The 18,346-nt window shown below is 35.8% G+C and overlaps 1 protein-coding gene across 8 annotated transcripts in view; it reads left to right on the top strand.

Moving 5' to 3' along the window:
- Positions 1–18,346, top strand: part of SHLD2 (shieldin complex subunit 2) — a 100,767-nt gene that overhangs the window by 3,457 nt on the left and 78,964 nt on the right. For 4 of the 8 annotated variants that reach the window (XR_010022627.1, XM_063086121.1, XM_063086120.1 and 1 more), the window contains exon 3: positions 5,523–5,606. The exons of 3 other annotated variants lie outside the window; for them this stretch is intronic. The gene's annotated coding sequence lies outside the window, so the exon portion shown is untranslated. The remainder of the gene's footprint in view (positions 1–5,522; positions 5,607–18,346) is intronic. One more of the 8 variants, XM_063086123.1, reaches the window with a different exon arrangement.

Raw genomic sequence — 18,346 nt, 5'->3', positions numbered from 1 at the left:
TGTTTAACTTTTTGAGTAGCTGCCAAACTGTTTTTCCCAGTGGACGCACCATTTTAATTCCTACTAGCAGAGTATGAGGGTTCCAGTTTCTCTACATTCTCACCAACACTTGTTATCTTTTTGATCATAGTCATCCTAGTGAGTGTGAAGTGGTATTCATTTGCATTTCCTTGATGACTAATGATGTTGAACATCTTTTCATGTGCTTATTGGCCATTTGTATATCATCATCTTTGGAGAAATATCTATTTATATCCTTTGCTCATTTTTAAGTTGGGTTATTTGTCTATTGTGGAGTTGTAAGATTCTTTATATTTTCTAGGTGTAAGTTTCTTATCAGATATGTGATTTGCAAGTGTTTTTTTCCATTCTGTGGGTTGTCTTCACAGTTTTTTTTTTCCCCTCTTAAAAAGATGAATAGTAAGGGGATCTTAACCCTTGACTTGGTGTTGTCAGCACCATGCTCACCCAGTGAGCTAACCTGCCATCCCTATGTGGGATCCAAACCCATGGCCTCCCAAGTGAGCTACAGGCTGGCCCCAGAAAGAAGTTGTTAGACTGGCAGTGGTGGGATACGAATGTCTTCACAGTTTTGATGGTGTCTTTGAAGCACTAAATTTTTAATTTTGATGAAGTCCAATTTATAAATGTTTTCTTTTGTCGCTTGTGCTTTTGTTATTGTATGTAAGAAACTGTTTTTAATTGGAGGTTGTGAAGATTTATGCCTGTGTTTTCTTTTAATAATTTCATAGTCTTAGTTTTTATATTTAGGTTTTTAGATCCATTTTTTGAGTTAATTTTTGCATATGATTTGAGGAAGGGGTCCAACTTCATTCTTTTGCATATAATATCCAGTTGTCCCAGCCCCATTCGTTTAAAAGACTTTTTTTCCCCCATTGAATTGTCTTCAAACTCAATGGAAAAGAAATACCTAAATGTGAGGGTTTATATCTGGATTTTCAGTTCCATTCCACTCATCTCCATGTCTATCCTTATGCTACTACCACAGTCTTGATTAATGTAGCTTTGTAGTAAGTTTTGAAATCAGGAAATATGAGTCTTCCAACTTTCTAATTTTTCGAGATTGTTGGTTATTCTATGTCCCTTGAATTTCCATATGAATTTTTGGATCATGTTGTCAGTTTCTGCAAAGAAGTCAGCTGGAATTTTGATGGGGATTGTGTTAAATCTGTAGATCAATTTGTGAATTAGTGCCGTTTTAGCAATAGTGGTATTACGTCTTCTGATTCATGAACATGAGATGTGTTTCCATTTATTCAGGTCTTTTAAAATTTCTCTCAGCAATGTTTTGTCATTTTCAGAGTATAAGTTTTACACTTCTTAAAACTCCAGCAAGCTGAGATGGCAATTCCCAAAAATTATGAGAGAAGGTAACCCCCAAATTCTGTAGAATAACAGAATTGTTTCCTTAGTGGCAAGTATATTTCAACCCCAGAACAATTTAGCATCAAGTATAGAATTCAAGAGAATCAAGGCTGCAGCAGTAATACTTTGGGTTTATCAACTTGTGAATGTTTGGCTTGTTTTAGGAGAATTGAACTTTTAAAAAAAAATGCTTTGTTTTTTTGGGGGTGTGGGGTCGGGGGGGCGGCTGGCTGGTATGGGGATCCAAATTCTTCATGTTGGTGTTACCAACACTGTGGCCTTTAAAATTTGAGGGGTCAGTCTGAGCTTCCAAAATAAAATGTTTAATTAAGTAATAAAAAAAAAGTTTTATACTTCTTTTGCAAAATTTATTACTAAGTATTTTTGGTGCTATTTTATTTTATTTATTTATTTTTGGGTTTTTTTTTTTTGGTGTCTGTCTGGTACAGGGATCCAAATCCATGGCTTTGGTGTTACAAGGCTGTGCTGAAACCAACTGAGCTAACCGGCCAGCCCCATTGATGCTATTTTAAGTGGAATTGTTTCGTTAACTTTATTTTCAGATTGTTCATTGCAAGTATATAGAAGAAATACAATTGTTTTTTTATTTTTATTTTAACTTTTCAATATACATTGTAGTTTACAATTGTTTATTGTATATTGACCTTGTATGTGTCTGTCTTACTGAACTCATTTATTAGTTCTGATAGTTATTTTAGTGGATTCCTCCTAAGGATTTCCTGTATACAAGATCCTGTCATTTGCAAACAGTTTTACTTAACTCCTTTACAATCTGGATGAGTTTTATTTTCTTGCCTAATGCTCTTCATCTTTTTTACTGTTGCAGAGTATTTCACTGTATGGATGCATAATGACTATTTTTACCAGTCTCATTGTAGGTTGTTTCTAATTGCTTGCAGTTGTAACAGTGCTGCAGTAAATAACACATTACATACATAGAATAGCAGTTCTCAAACTTTTTAGTCTCAAAACTACTTTACCTTCTTAAGCATAAGTTGTGAATTTGGACTTAGAAAAAATTTAATAATCATCAGAATTTTGTTTCTGATAAAACAAAATTTATCAGAAAGTTGCTTAGTTTATATTTAACATTGTTACATATTTAACATGATATACTAAAACCAAATGATATTATGAATCAAATATTTAACTTTTTAAACAAGGACTTTTAAAACAAGGAACTAAAAATCTTAAATTTTATCAGGTCCTCATATTCCTAATTTTAATAGGTTTTAGTTCATAAGTACTAGTTAATAGTTCATTAGTCTGCCAGATGAAAGTAGGGATAAAAGGGGACCCCCTACTGAGGAAACAGCATATGCAAAGCTTGAGAATAAGTGGGACCGTGGTTTAAAAATATAGGTTAGTATACTCTTTGGTTAAAATCAATTTGATCATCACAATAGTTGGGTTAAACACCAATTTGGTTGAAAAAGAATATCCCCTAATAATGGTTTTTTCAAGTATTGGTAATTTTGCTGCATCATGCAGATATTTAACATTATATAATAAAGCCAAATGATATTACGAATCAAATATTTAACTTTTTAAACAAGGACTTTTAAAACAAGGAAGTAAAGGTCTTGAAATTTTTCAAGCTTTTGTGCCAAAGTTTTTTGGAAAACTTTTTTCTAGTATTCGTTTTTGTGTTTCTAATTGATTTTCAGAAAAGTTTGTAGTTATGACTTTTTTCCCTTTAGTGAGCATGCTTTTGTAATAAGCATAAAACAGTAAAATAAACTACTTCAAAGAAAAGTGTCTGGAATCTTTAGGGTTTGTAGTCTTTTTCCTTTTAAAAAGCTTTTTTCCTAATAAATCAAATGTCAGTTATATTTGTTTGGCTAGTTTGTTTAGGTTTTCATTTTGCTGTACTGCTGAGCAACATTCTGCAAAGGTTTTATTGACTCTTGCTTAACTCTTTCCATGTTGGGCGTAAACATGAAAAATCCTGGTAGGATCTTTACCCCTATAAGCACAGCATGTAAGAAAACATGGGAGGTCTCTTAAAAATTAACCTTATTTACTAAGGTAGGATTCTGATCTCACTGATGTGTTATTTATTATGTCTCTGTCTTTTTCTTTGTTTTTTAATTGAGGTTAAATTTTTTGTTTTCCTTATATATAAAAAAGATAGCACATTCAGTTTTTCATCATTCAGGATGCCTCACCATTCAGCTCTATTTAGTTATTTATTTATTTTTTCAGTTTTATTAACCTACGTGAATGATCCTCTGTAAAAGCAAATCTTTATCCTGTCTTTAGCAATTTGTATTTAATAATTTTAGATCAATTGTGATGTCAGTATGGGGTTGGAGTTTAGATAGTAAGAAAGGAAGTATAGGCTAAAAATTGGGGCACATCTGTAATGCTGTTAAAAGCAGATACAACTGAAAAATATACCAGAGAAGGAAAAAGTACCTTCCCCGTGTATGTCATGGAGAAGTTGCAGAAGAAACAAACTTTACTGTGAAGCAAAGATGTGAGTATTATTACACTGATCTTGCTCCTTAGTGAAACGCAGAAAAGATGCATGTCAGTGAAGCAGTAGGGAGCAAGATAGAGACACTGGTAATGTTGAGTTAACTAAGTAGCAGTGATCTGACTTCCTGTTCTGAATAGTATGAAGTGAACAGATATTTGCTAGCTAGATTAGTTAGGATGCTTTGGCCCTCAAATAACAATATCCAAATGAAAATGGCTTAAACTAAAGCCATAAACTAGGGTAACTATTAGGTAACAAGAAGCCAAGAGGTAGGTCTTTTCCATTGTTGGTACAAGGAAGTGCTCGGTGATACCATCAGATATCCATGTGATTTTTTTCTCTGTTGTATTCAGCAAATTGGTAATATCTTTCCTGATGGTTTTAAGGTGGCAGTAGCAGTTCCAGTGATCACGTGCAGACACAGCTATACACTATGGAGAAACAACAGTTGCCTGCTGCACATACCTCTTCTCCAAAGGACTGCTAGCTAGTTTCAGCTCTCTTAGGCCCCAGAAGCAAGGATTGGGTTACATGCCCATGCCCTGGCTGTAAGGGAGGTTAGGAGGAGGGTTTTCTGGCACTTTTAGCTTCTGAAGTACAGGCAGGCTCTGCCAGCAAGGAAGAAGGGTGGAAGGAATAATCGTTAGGCAACCAATGGTGTTTGCCATATTTGCCACAGAAAATAACTGGCCTGCTCTCTCTTTTATTGTGGTAAGAAATGAGGGTACTTCGAAACATTCATGGAAAAATAGAATTAAAAGATAATACAAATCTTTCCATGAACTTTCAAAGTACCTTCATATTTCCTTAGAATACAAGCACAGTTGGGAGGGGGAGTGTTCTTAAATATGGCACTGGAAATCATGCTTGCAGTTTCATGTTCTATACATTGAGAAATCTGCAGATTCTCGTTTTCTTTGAGCTCTTATATACTGATGATAGTTTTAAGATTATGCCTCCTGTTTTTGAACAGCTTTTTACTATTGACAGCTGTAAGGCAGTAGCTCCATGCTGTGATGTTTACTCTGTTGCCAGACAGGAGGACAGAACAGAAACCCATTCTCAACTTCTGGGGAATATGTGGGTATTACAATGAAATATCAAGTGTTCAAATGACTTCAACAGACTTTCAGATGAAATTGCCATCAGCAGCTTGCTGTCATCAGTGTGCATAGGCAAATGGCTTAAAATAGTAAGAGGACTGATCTGGCCCTTATGTTGAAATTAGAAGTTCTTCTTGCCTTTCTTTGTTGTAAGGGTAGAAATGACATTGGATTCTTTATATCATAGTAATATATCATCAGAAGCATAGTTTAGGATGAGACTTTTTTTTTTGAAAAAAAAGTGGGGTACCACGTTGAATATCAATAGGGATGAGAGTATTTTGAAGATACGTGGGGTAGATATTCAAAGTGCCCTTTGCAAAGTTATTATCCTCCACAGTTTCCCCATTAAATGTGAAATCTTTATGATTGCATTCTTGGAGGGCCATCAAAAACCAATGAAGCTCAAAGGGACTACATCTTAGATTCTAGAAATTTATATCTACCACCTATCTAAAATGAAAGTTCAGATCAACTATTAAAAAAAAAATGAGATATCGGTAAACAACATATTCATATCATTATGACAGTAGGAAGGTGCTGATACTGAGACAGACGAAGTAGCAGGACTCTTCAAGGAGAAGAGAAGTTTGTGCTAAAAAGCTCAAGTTAAAGTAAGTATTCATCCTTACCTTCATGTGTTTTATCTGTGTCAAGTATTATTAATACCTTGTAGCCAAAAATGCAATTATTTTGAATAACATTATTTGATGTATTCTTATAAGTTGGCTCTAATGAATTATAGACTCTGACTGCCTTCTGTAATTTTATATTCTTTCCTGTCTCTTTTCTTTATGTGATACAAACATCAAAATAAAGGACCTAAGCCATATTAGAAGAGCAATCACATTGGCTTTAAGTTAATTAGAAAAGGTTTAAGTAGAACAAACTAAAAAACTCAAGCTCTGAGAAGTTCCAGTTCCTTGTCTCTTACGGTTTTCATTTATTTTTATAGGAGGGGTCTTCAAAAAATTAATGGAAAGATTGTATTATCTTTTAATTCCATTTTTCCACAAACTTTTTGAAGTACCTTGTATTTTCTTAGAGAAATTACAAAATGTACAAATGAGAATAAGAGAAAGACAACCCCGTAAATCCATAATAACTGCATTTTCAACTACAGATATTTCTCACTGACCCAACTCTTGCTCTCTCAACTTAGAAACAACACAGATGGGACAGTAAGGGATACTTAGATTTCATTCCTAACTAATTTCTATAAATTCATACCGTTTCTAATCTTTATCACTATTTTTTCATATTGGTTCTTATTGTGCAACATTTAAGTTTTTCTAATTTTTCTTTGTAGTTATCAGTAATAACTGGCAAAATATGAATTAGAATTTAAAAAGTACGATAGAACCTGAACATTCTGAAAAATGAAAGGAAAGGAAAATGCTTAAAAATATGAATCAGGGATTATAAAAATACTCTGTGATGTAACTAAGGTACTAGTAGTTGAAAAAACAATGACTAGGTATAGTCTGTATTTCTACTTTTTAGAATTGATTTTTCATTTTTAAGTATTTTTATTTATAATAATCTGTTTTGAAATAATTTTTCTTTAGAAATAATTTTAGGTTTGCAGAAGAATTGCAAAGATACTACAGAGTTCCAAATACCCTTCACCAGGGTTTCCCTAATGTTAACATCTTACATATAGCCATGACATATTTATCAAAACTAGAAAGTTAACATTGATATAGGTATATCCATTCTTGATTGTCATTTCAGCTAAATTGTCATTTTGACCAGCATGCTTTTTGCCAAATTACGTGGAGCTGTGCTATTGATATTAATCACAGTCACTGCTGTGCGTCAGCTCTTTTAGGTGATCATGTTTGATACCCTGTGGCCTTAATCCCCTAATCCTCAGGCTACAGATGACTGATTACCTTTTGAGAGGTTGCTCAACCATGCCCAGTCTAAATGCTGGCCAGAAACCTATGATGTGACTTCATCAGAAAAATGGCTTTCCAATTTTAATTTCATTTCTAATCTATGTGTATCTTTATAATATCTCCCCACCTCCCTTTAAAAAGTGGTCCAAGTGTCATCTTTTTAACTGATAAATCTTAATCAAGATGTTATTGTTGTGCTCTTTTTTTTTTTTTTTTTTTCCCGTGACCGGCGCTCAGCCAGGGAGTGCACCGGTCGTTCCTATATAGGATCCGAACCCGCGGCGGGAGCGTCGCCGCGCTGCTAGCGCAGCACGCTACTGAGTGCGCCACAGGCTCAGCCCGTTATTGTTGTGCTCTTTACCTGCCCGTAATCCTGCTGACTGGGACAATTGTTGAGCTAGGGCTGGGTCTGGAGCTTATAGACCCCTCAAGCCCCGCTGTCCAGACTGGGTCACAAACCCTTCACACGCCAGGCTGGGTCACCAGACCCCTCACATGCAGGTCTATGAGCTAGGTAACTGGCAAACAGGTCCTTGGAAGCCATAGTTGGAGAGCATGGCTGTGCGGGCAGACACCCAAGGCAGATGCCAGCCAGTCGTGGCACCACGCAGGTGCACTAACTCCATCCCCACACCCACAATTTGCTTACAAAGAATGCACCGCATCACCCCCAACTGTCCCTAAGACGAGGGGACCTGATTAAATTATCCTATTTTCCCAACAGTTATGCACTAGGTAACTGCATGTTTGTTCACTGTGGCTGGAGTGTGTATTTATGTGTGTCTGTGAGGGAAGGAGGGACAGGCAGAAGAAATGGTGAGAGATAAGTGGGGCATCTCACCAGGTGGTATGTCTCTTCATAGGGCCAATTTATTGGCTTTACTGAGATCCTCTATTGTATGCTTATTCTTTGTGATATTTGAATCTATAGATGGAGATCTTTCATAGGTTCCAGAACATTTTCAATTATTACCTCTTCAGATATTGTCTCTACCCCATTCTGTCCTCTCTTACTTTATCTTCTATGTCTCTTACCTATTCCTTTGTATTTTCCAAGTTTTTGTTTTTCTTGGCTTCATTCTATAGGCCCCTGTGGGGAGGCAAAGTGCCACTTCAATGTAAGGTTTGCAAGTCCCTGGACCGTCAAACAATGCAAACCTTGGTAACAAGACTATAGGGACTGGCTTACTTTTGGCTGACTGTTACCCTGAAGGTGTTGCCCTTTGGGGTTACATGTTATTGTGGGGATATTCTCTTATTAGACTTATTTTATGTGGGTCCTGTGCTCTGAATTATGACCTCCTTACCCCATGAGACCATCAAACAAAAAATTATGTTTTCTCTGATAATCAAATACTCTCAGATCAAAAGCTGCCCTAGTGGTAACTTACTCTAGATTTATGGTTTTCTTTTACAGTTTTGGCTTATTGTCTCTCAGTGACTTTTAAGAATTTGTTTTTCATACTTTACCTAGTGTGTTTATTTTTATAGGAAGAATTGATTTGAATCTAGTTCATCATTTTGTAAAACTGGAACTTACGTCATTTATATATGTCTAATATTTAGTATGTCTAATATTGATCATGATTAAATTAAAAAACACATTCTACTTGAAGTTACATTAGATTTATAGATTCATATGGGGAGAACTGACATCTTACATTATTGTTTAACATTAAAAGAGTATGGGATATCTTTCATTATATTCAACAATCTATATTTTCTTCAGTAAAGTTTTCATAGGCTAACTTTTATTCTTGTGCATTGTATGTGTATTTTTTTTTTTCAATTTTAAAGAAACTTGTCTTGATAGTTTTTGAGTTTGTTTGTTTCAGTTTTAAATGGCTTTAACCTGGAGAAGATACCTTAGGATTTTACGTACCATCTTTCTAGAACTCTATAATTGCATTGTTCTTAAAATAGAAATAGAAACTTATTTTTGTTTTTTTATTTGACTATGATATCCACATTAAAAAATGGTGTTTGTCTACTTTTAATATTTTTAACTCTTTAATGTTTGGATTTATAAGAAGATTTTAGTTTATTTTGTCTATCACTTTATTTTGATTTATTCGTTTACTCATATATGAACTATTTATTGAGTCCTGTTATCAACCAGACATTGGGGTAAGTGGTAAACAAGACAGACAAGATAATTCTTTTATTGAGCCTTCATTCTAGTGGGGAGGTTGCAGATTGCAAGGAATGTTAGCTAGAAAATAATAGGGTGCTGAGCTACAGGACAATAGGGAATGTATCTACTTTATATATGTATGTAAAACAACCTATATAAAGAGCTATGGGAGAAACATTCCAAGTGAAGGAAACGGCATGTGGAAAAGCCATGATATAGGAAAGACTTCGACATATTTTAGGAAGGGACAGAAACCCAGCATGATTATGGTTGTTCAGGTGGACAATGGCATGTTGTGATTTTGGAGAGGTAGATAATGGTCATATCTTGTAGGCAAGAGCTTTACATTTTACTTTTTGTGTAGTGGAAAACCCAATTGGAAGTATAGTAGGCATAAATTTTGTAGAACTACACATTTAAATGTACAAAGATGTAATTTTCCTTATTTCTCTATAACTAAAATTTCCTTAGCTCTGGAGCTTCCCATGTCTACTGTGTTGTAGAAAACAATTCTGATAAACAGTCTTGCCAATTTAGGATAAAGTCAGTACCTTCTCATTTAAATAAGTTAATTCCAGGTTAATTCAAACCCTTGAGTAATACGCAGTCCTTTGTTTGTTTGTTTGTTTTTGGTGGCTGGCCGGTATGGAGATCTGAACCCTTGACCTTGGTGTTGTCAGCACCATGCTCTAACGAAGTGAAGTGCTCAATCCTTTGGATAAATATTCAGTTTCTCCACATAGTTCCCTCTTTCCTTTATTTTTTCTGGGGTGGAGGGTATTGGTAGAGAAGTCTTGTAATTTTTCCTAGCATTGAAGAGGGGGCATCTCATCTTTGTGCCATCCTCTGTCCTTCTGGGCCATTGCTAATGACTAGCTTGGTCTTGAATGGCATTGTTTGCCTCTGCCACATCTGCAGCTAATGTCCCTGCCACTACCATGGGCTGTGGTCAACAGGTCTGTGCATGCTGGGTCCTTTTAATCCCAGGCTTTATTGGGTCCACTTTTCACAAGAAAGTGAAAAGAAACCACAGAATGGGAAAAACATTTGCAAATCATGTATGTGATAAGGGTTTAGTGTCCAGAATATGTAAGGAACTCTCACAGCATAACAATAAAAAGGCAAATAAAAAATGGGCAAAGGATCTGCATATATATTTCTCCAAAGAAGATATAGAAATAGCCACATAAACACATGAAAAGATGTTTAACATCATTATTCATTAGAAAAGTGCAAATAAAAATCATCGTGGAATACTACTTCATACCTACTAGATGGCTTTAATGAAAAATAAAAGAAAAAAAAAACTCAGAAAATAAGTGTTGGTGAGGATGTGGAGAAATTGGAACACCACTACTAGTGGGAATGTTAAATGGTGCAGCCGCCTTGGACAACAGTTTGGCAGTTCCTCATAAGTTGAATATACATTTACCATATGATCCAGCAATTTCATTTCTAGGCATATACCAAAGAGAATTGGCAATATATGTCCACATAAAAACTTGTATCTGAGAGTTAATAGCAACGATATTCATAATAGTAAAAATGTGGGAACAACCTAAATGTCCATCAACTGATGAATGTATAAACAAAATGTGGTACATCCATACAATGGAATACAGATGTTCCTTGATTTATGATGGGGTTACATCTTGATAAACCCATTGTAAGTTGAAAACATTGTAAGTTGAAAATGCATTTAATACACCTTACCTACTGAACATCATAGCCTAGCCTAGCTTACCTTAAATGTGTTCAGAACACTTACATTAGCCTACAGTTGGGCAAAATCATCTGGTATCACAGAACAGTACAGATTATCAGTTGTTTACCTTTGTGATTGCATGGTTGACTGGGAGCAATGGCTCACCACTGTTGCCCCACATCACGGGAGAGTATCATACTACATATCACTAGCCTGGGAAAAGATCAATATTCAAAATTTGAAGTATAGTTTCTACTGAATGCATTTTGCACCATCATAAAGTCAAAAAATTGTGAGTCAAATCATTACAAGTTGGGGACTATGTGTATTATTCAGCCATAAAAAGGAGTGAAATACTGATTTATGCTACAACATGGATGAACCTTAAAAATACTACGCTAAGTGAAAGAAGCCAGACACAGAAGATTACATATTGTATGGTCCCATTTAAATGAAATATCCAGAAAAGGCAAGTCCACAGAGACAGAAGGTTAGTGGTTTCCAGAAGGTCAGAGAGGTGGAGAAGGAATTGGGAATGAGTGTTAACAAGTATGTCTGAGATTTGCTTTTGGGGTGATGGAAATGTTCTGGAATTAGATAGTGGAGATGGTCGCACAATGTCATGAAAATACTAAAAGCCACTGAATTGTATACTTTAAAACTGAATTGTATGCTATGTGAATTTAATCTCAATAAAAAAAAAGAATATGGTTTTTGCTTTGGAATTAATTTTTTTTAGCAACCCGATTAACTTCCTTGTCTTGTATTTATTTGTCTTTGTACAGAATGATACTGGCCCACAGAATCAATGGGTAGAGAACCAGGGCAATAAGAAAATTATGGGAAAGAGAAAATTCTATAATTACCTCAAGATTATTTTCCCTCCAAGTATGAGACATATTAATTGAAGGATTATAAATAATGAGTGATGTGATCCAGGTTATATTTATAAAGATCACTTTAGCCGTTTCATAGAGACTGGATTGGAGGGGACAAGGTGGCATTGGTGAAATTGGCTAGGAGGCTCGTCAATAGCTTGTATTAGGACATAGTAGTAAAGTTGAAGAGAATTGAATAGTCACAAAATATATTCTGGAGGTGGTTGGATATGAGAGGTGAGGGAAAGTAAGTAGGTGTGTGTAACTCTTAAGTTCTGGCTTAAATAACTCCACTAATATAAAAAAACACTTAAAGGAAAATTAAGGACATTTTGGGTAAGTTTAGTTTGATATACTTGTTAAATAACCAAATGGAGTTGCTAAGTGGAGAGTTGAATAAATGAAATGGAGCCTGGGATAAGTCTGGACCAAAGCTGTAAATATAAATGAAATTTTTTTTTTTTTTTTGGTGGCTGGCCAGTGTGGGGATTTGAACCCTTGACCTTGGTGTAAATGATATTTAAAATAATGGGAATGGATAAGAACCCATGGATGGCAAATGACCAGTTGAGAGGGAGAAATCGTTGTTGTAACAGAGAGTGGGGATAACTAAAGAGGTGAAGTCCTCGGGACAGCAGAAGTGGTGTCTAGAAAGGCTTGGAAAGATTGGTCTTTGAGAGCATGGGGCATATATGAGGTGGAGGAGCAAGTCTGAAGGGAATGGATATTTGACTTGTGGAATTCATAACAGCAGGGAGATACCCAGTTATCAATATCTCAGAGAGTAAACAGGTCCAGGACTCAGTATAGAATTCTATGCTAGTTATATAAATTTTGCCATGATCAGTTTAGGTAATGTAAATATGATAATCTTGGAATAGATTTGAGAAGAACAAAGAAAGGAGTCCTGGGGAAATATCAGCATCTAAAGGTTAAGTAGAGAAGGAAGGAATGATCTGAGAGGTTGAAGGAACAGTAGGAATTATCATAGAAGCTTCTCCCACTTGATTCTAAGCTTCTTGAGGTTTGTGACTGTGTCATGTTCATCATTTTATCCCCAGTTCTTATCATAAAGTAGCTTTCAGTAAATGTTAAATGAAAACTGAGAGTTTTTAAGGAAGATAGAGTGATCAGCAGTGTTAAATATAGCAAACAGTTTAGCTAGTGTAAGGACAGAGAAGTATTCCTTGATGTTGGCAATAAGTGCCTGGTTGGTCGTCTTCTATATAACAGCTTCAGTGGATTCTCCATGGCAGAGATAAATGCCAGGTTGCTGAGGACTGAGAATGAATGAGATTGTGGAGACACTGAATGCAGACGTTCTCTTCAAAAAGCTTCTCTATTAAAAATGTAGAATATGGAATAGTAGGTAGAGAGGCTTGTATCAAAATGAAAAGAGACTTCAGCATGTTTATGTGCTAAATGGAAAAATTAGAAAGGGAGAAGTTGAAGACATAGGAAAAAGGAGGTATATGTGATTGATTGGACATTGTCCTTGAGATTAGAAGGAACGGTGTGAAGATACTGGGTTCTAGTAGGAACAGGAATACAGTTTACACTGAAGTAGGAATAAAGGAAGAAGGGATGGTGCAGATGGGGAAGAGTGGGTGGTAGGTGAGGAATTTGGGGGATCAACACTTGATGAATTTTTTCAGTGAAGTGGGGATAATGTCATCAGTTGAGATTATAGGGGGAGGCGATACTGTTGTAGGGAAGAGTTTGAGGTGAAAGGGAGAATTTCAAGAAGGCCTTTGAGGGAAATCAGAGTGCAAACCAAATGGGAATACTTAGAAAAATTGGAATAATACATTTTTCATGGCTTTGGTATATATAATTGTTTGAATGGTTTTTTTTCCTTCTCTCTCTGGTCTCAGCAGCCTGAGTGATGGAACAGACAAGTTGAATAACTGGATTGATCTTGGTCTGGGTTTTATGGGCCAGTGTCACAGAAATGGTAAGAAGGTAATAAAATCCAGTAGTAAGAGTGTTTGAAGTGGTGGATCTTTGAATCTAGGCTGAATAGACAACAAAGGAAACCAGAAGGTAGTGTTGGTGGACAAGATAGGATGGTGGAATTTAAGATTTAATAAGAGGAGCAGTGCTGGTTATAACCGAATATAAGATCTGGCTGTGAAGTGGGTTTCTAAAGTGGAGAAAAAACGAATGTTATTAGAGTTGAGAAGATAGGGGAACTGTAAAGCTAGATTGTTAGAGGAGTCAGCTACACAGGAAGTGAGTTGCTCAGAATGGTGGCAGAGCAAGGGGTGGAAAGATTCTCAACCAGATTCCAAAGTCTTCAATGAACACGAGAGAGTGACCAGATCAGTAGATGATAGAAACAGAGGTAGGAGCAGATGATATAAGTAAGCCTCAAAGAGGTATTTTTTGTGAGGGTAGAGAACCATAATAGAGAACAAAGCATGGTTTTTTTGGGGGGCAGCTGGCCGGTAAGGCTGCGCTTTAACCAGCTGAGCTAACTGGCCAGCCCCAAGAATGACTTCTGTGTACAGCATTTGCTGAGGTGAAGAAAGAGTAACTTGTGCTCAAATTTTAGTTTAGGTCACAAGACTGTCAGAGAGTTATTGAAATTGGTTCAGGATTTAGGTTATTTGTTTACAGTGGGACAGTGTAAAGGGTTATCAGGGAGTATAGCTGTTGGAGGATGTGTGAAGGTAGAGGAGATAGAGAGTACAGAGCAGAAATGAGATGAGAGTGCTACAGGAAAGGGGACCTAATTGTTGGTGCTTAAATTATGGATGATTGTGATGATGATAAAGAGTATGGTGGTCTTAGCTGATCTGAAAATTTTTATTAATTTTGTGGAAAATGTGTTTGCTCTGGCTTACAGATACTGGGTTATACTCAGAGGTAGATGACTTCATTGTTTTTAAGTCTGCTTGGCAATGTTTAGCAATCTGTGGCCTTTGCTCAGCATGTCATAAAGCACCCCCAGTGTGGAGCTGTTTTATTCCTTGGCAAAGCTCAACCCTGGGTGAGGAGAAAGGCTTGGATGGAAGCAGTTGGTGCTCATTTGATCTTTTGGCCTTGGCAATCTAGACACCAAAGGGTGTGTGGGTGGATAGAGAGAGAACTCTGAGTCCAGAGTGGTGAGAAATCATTAGGTCTTCATACCTTTGCAAAGCTTGATGCCAGGTTGAGAGGGAGTGTAAAAAAGTTCTGAGTCCCAGTAGGATGGAATAGCAGTATGGATGATTCATGATCTTTTTCAGGACATATAAATTTAATAATATTGCAACAATATTTAAGTCATATTTAAGTTCTAAAGTATAACCTGAAACATGGTGAACATCTATTTTCAGAATTAGAAAGTGTGTCTGTTCATAAAGTTGCAAAGTAATGCTCTAGAAGTTTTACCTCCTGAAATGCCTGTTTTAAAACCAAAGGTTATATACTACATTCACTTTGGCTTGCTTATTTATTTATTTGTTTGTTTGGGGATTGAACCCTGGACCTGGGTGTTATCACCATTTTCTAACCAGCTGAACTAACCGGCCAGCCAACTTTGGCATATTTAAAATAGGCTTCAGACTTATTTGGGTTGTGGAACACTTAGAATCATGAAGCATGGTATCTTTGCAGGGCACTAAGAAATATTCGTATGTATAATTCCGCTAGAATAACCAAGAACAATTTTGCTAGCAGGAGATATGACTATTACATGTTTAATAATCTCTGCCTCATAAAATAATAGATAATGTTGGAAAGAAATCACATTTCACAATTTTTTCATCTTTTTATCACTAGGCCAATTTGCCTTATTGTTTCTTTTGATGTCTACTAGAACTTAAGCTCAAAGGCAGGTGGTAGCAGATAAAAGTTAAGGAAAATTTGGGGGAGAAAAATTCAATCTTTTTTTAAAATACAGATTTTATTTTAGTGGTGGAATTTTCTGTTGTTTCTTAGAGTTTTTTGTTTGTTCTTTTAAGGATATTAACCAGTCTTCTTGAGGGATATTCTGTGAAAAAGTGGGTTCTTTCATCAAATTTGGGAAACTACATATTATACCCTGTCCCCTTGGTGATTCACAATGAACATCAACTTATGTCAAATTAATAAAGGCTCTGGGAAGTGATATTACTACTAATAATTTAACATTTATTGAGCACTTTCTAAGGCTCTGTTCTAAGGCCCCCACATACATTAATCTATTTAATCTTTACAATAACTCTGTTTTCTATAAGTCACATGGCTAAGCTAGAGTGGAAAAGCCGGGATTCAAGCCCGGGGTGATGGGCTCCATAGGGCTTTCAAGCACTGCATTATACTTTCTGTAACCAGTAAAGAAACAGGTTGAATGTTAAGTCTGGCATTTCTGAAACTTGTTTGACTATGGAATCTCATTATCTTTCATTATTAGTATAGGGATTAGTTATCCTTGGAGTGGACCCTGGGAAATACTGCCTGAGCCAGCCTACACTGGTGATTGCATTGTTTTAGAATACAGCTAGTTTTTTCTAACTTGGTTCTCTGTTGATAATACTAAATGTTATATTTATTTATTTGCTACTTTTTCTACTCAGTATTAGTATTAGTATTTTCTACTTAGTACTAGCAAGCCTCGTATTTTGACTTCAAGGCATTTATATTCTCTTTTACAATGACCTTTCCAGGAATTTTTAAAATATTGACATTGCTATATGGTACATTTGAGTTACTAAAACACTTAAATCCAAATTGCTATTTCACTTTGCTTTCTCTGCTATAAGATTGTTACCATAAAATTTTAATGTTTAGAGATCTTAGAGATCATTCAGTTCATCTCCTTTATTATTATTACTATTATTGGTATCCCGTTTTTTACATATGAGGAAACTGAAGTTTAGAGAAACCTGTGAAGGTTACAGAAGTTGAAAAGGACAAAGTTGGGGTTAGAAATCAAATTGACTTCATCAGTAAGTACTTACTGAGTGCTTCCTATTCACCAGGGCTGTTAGAGGCTCTTAGAATAGAATATTATAAATCTCCTTGCATACCGCTCAAACCAAATCCATTTCTCTTTGCTTAGGGAGTAAGTTGTGAAATTAAAAATCCCTGTACGTTTTTCTTTTAATAGGTTTGTTTTCAGTGAATGTCCATGCTTAGGCTATATATGCTTATATGTGGCCCATAAGCCCCAAAAGTCGATTGCCAGAAAAACTGAATGAGTATCCAGTGGTAAATGTGAAAATATAAGCAAGTCTATTCTAAATGCACGATTTTGAACATACTGCTGGGTAATATCACTTAGAAAAAGATACTTCACATGTTCTGCAGGATGATTTAAACCATTAAGCATTCTATGAAGCTTTGAAGGTCTGTCAGATTTTAAGTGACAACAGTGAAATTTCAAAAAGAACAGGAGAAGTCAGCACCAAAGCTAGTTTAACATTAATAATAAGTGAGCTAATAAATAGGTCTATGTTTGCCCAGTCAAGTTTTGCTTATTATGTCAGTTGGAAAGCCAGGAGGAAACTGGTTTTAACTCTCATACTTCATGTATCATGACAGCATCATTTTATCAGAAATGTAGCTGATGTCAGCATAAGATTTGGACAGTTCACATTGGGAATTGTTATTTCCAACTGTTTTCATAATTCATTCATGGTATAGAATTGAGACTATCCCCTTGAGAAAAAAAGAGGTAACTAACATTGAGAACCTTCTGTGTGCCAGATGCTATGTGAATTTTCTAATATAATTCTCACAGCCACCCTGCAAGATATAATCCTTGCCTTTTAGAGGAAGAAACAGAAGTTTTGAGAAATGAAGTAACTTTTCTAAGATCACATAGGTAGTAAAGAGGCAGAGCCAAATGTTCAAACTCAGATGTGAATTATTATAATGTTCTGTAGTACTACATAGCTGTCATTTTTAATTTTTTTCTTTTTTTTTTTTTTTTTTTGTCGTTTTTTCGTGACCGGCACTCAGCCAGTGAGTGCACCGGTCAGTCTTATATAGGATCCGAACCCGCGGCGGGAGCGTCGCCGCGCTCCCAGCGCAGCACTCTACCAAGTGCGCCACGGGCTCGGCCCCTTAATTTTTTTCTTTAAAATAATTTTTTTGGCAGCTGGCTGGTAAGGGGATCTGAACCCTTGACCTTGGTGTTTAAATAGCTGTCATTTTCTTAACCTGCAAAAAAAATTAAATAAATTCCATATGGTAACACTATGTTTAACTTTTTGAGGAAATGTCAAAACGGTTTTTCCAAAGCAGCTGCATCATGTTATGTAGCTTTTAATGCTAAGATGACTTGGAAGCAATGGGAAAAGTCTACTAAAATGTTGACCTGAGAATATTCATATTCAAGACAGCCCTTCTGGCAAGCCAGATGGATGGTAAGAAAAGTCTCAGTTTGCCTCATTTACTTTTCAGAATGAAAACATTAAAATATAAACCTACACTGTAGAAATGGTGTCAAATTTTTTATGCTTCTCTCGTTATTCTACCCACATACTTCTCCTAAAAGTTTGGAATTGATTGTGTTTACTTTGATATGAGTATAGTTATCTAAAAGTCACATATTAGGGTCCTTGTTTTGCTTTTTCTTAGTAAGTTTCATATTTTGTTACATAACTTACTAAAGCAGAGAACTTGAACATTGCTCTTTCTGCAGAAAACATTCTTGAATAAAAATTTAACTGGTGATTTGTAGTTTGGGGAGGGAGATAGTCTTATGAATCTTGAATTTGAAAATGGCTTTAAAGCAGACAGATAAATTTATTGTTATTTATAACAT

This window comes from Cynocephalus volans, chromosome 2 (assembly GCF_027409185.1).
Source record: "Cynocephalus volans isolate mCynVol1 chromosome 2, mCynVol1.pri, whole genome shotgun sequence".
Classification (NCBI taxonomy): Eukaryota; Metazoa; Chordata; class Mammalia; order Dermoptera; family Cynocephalidae; genus Cynocephalus; species Cynocephalus volans.
Note: the sequence above shows the minus strand (reverse complement) of the source record. Positions and strands in the feature narration are given on the sequence as shown.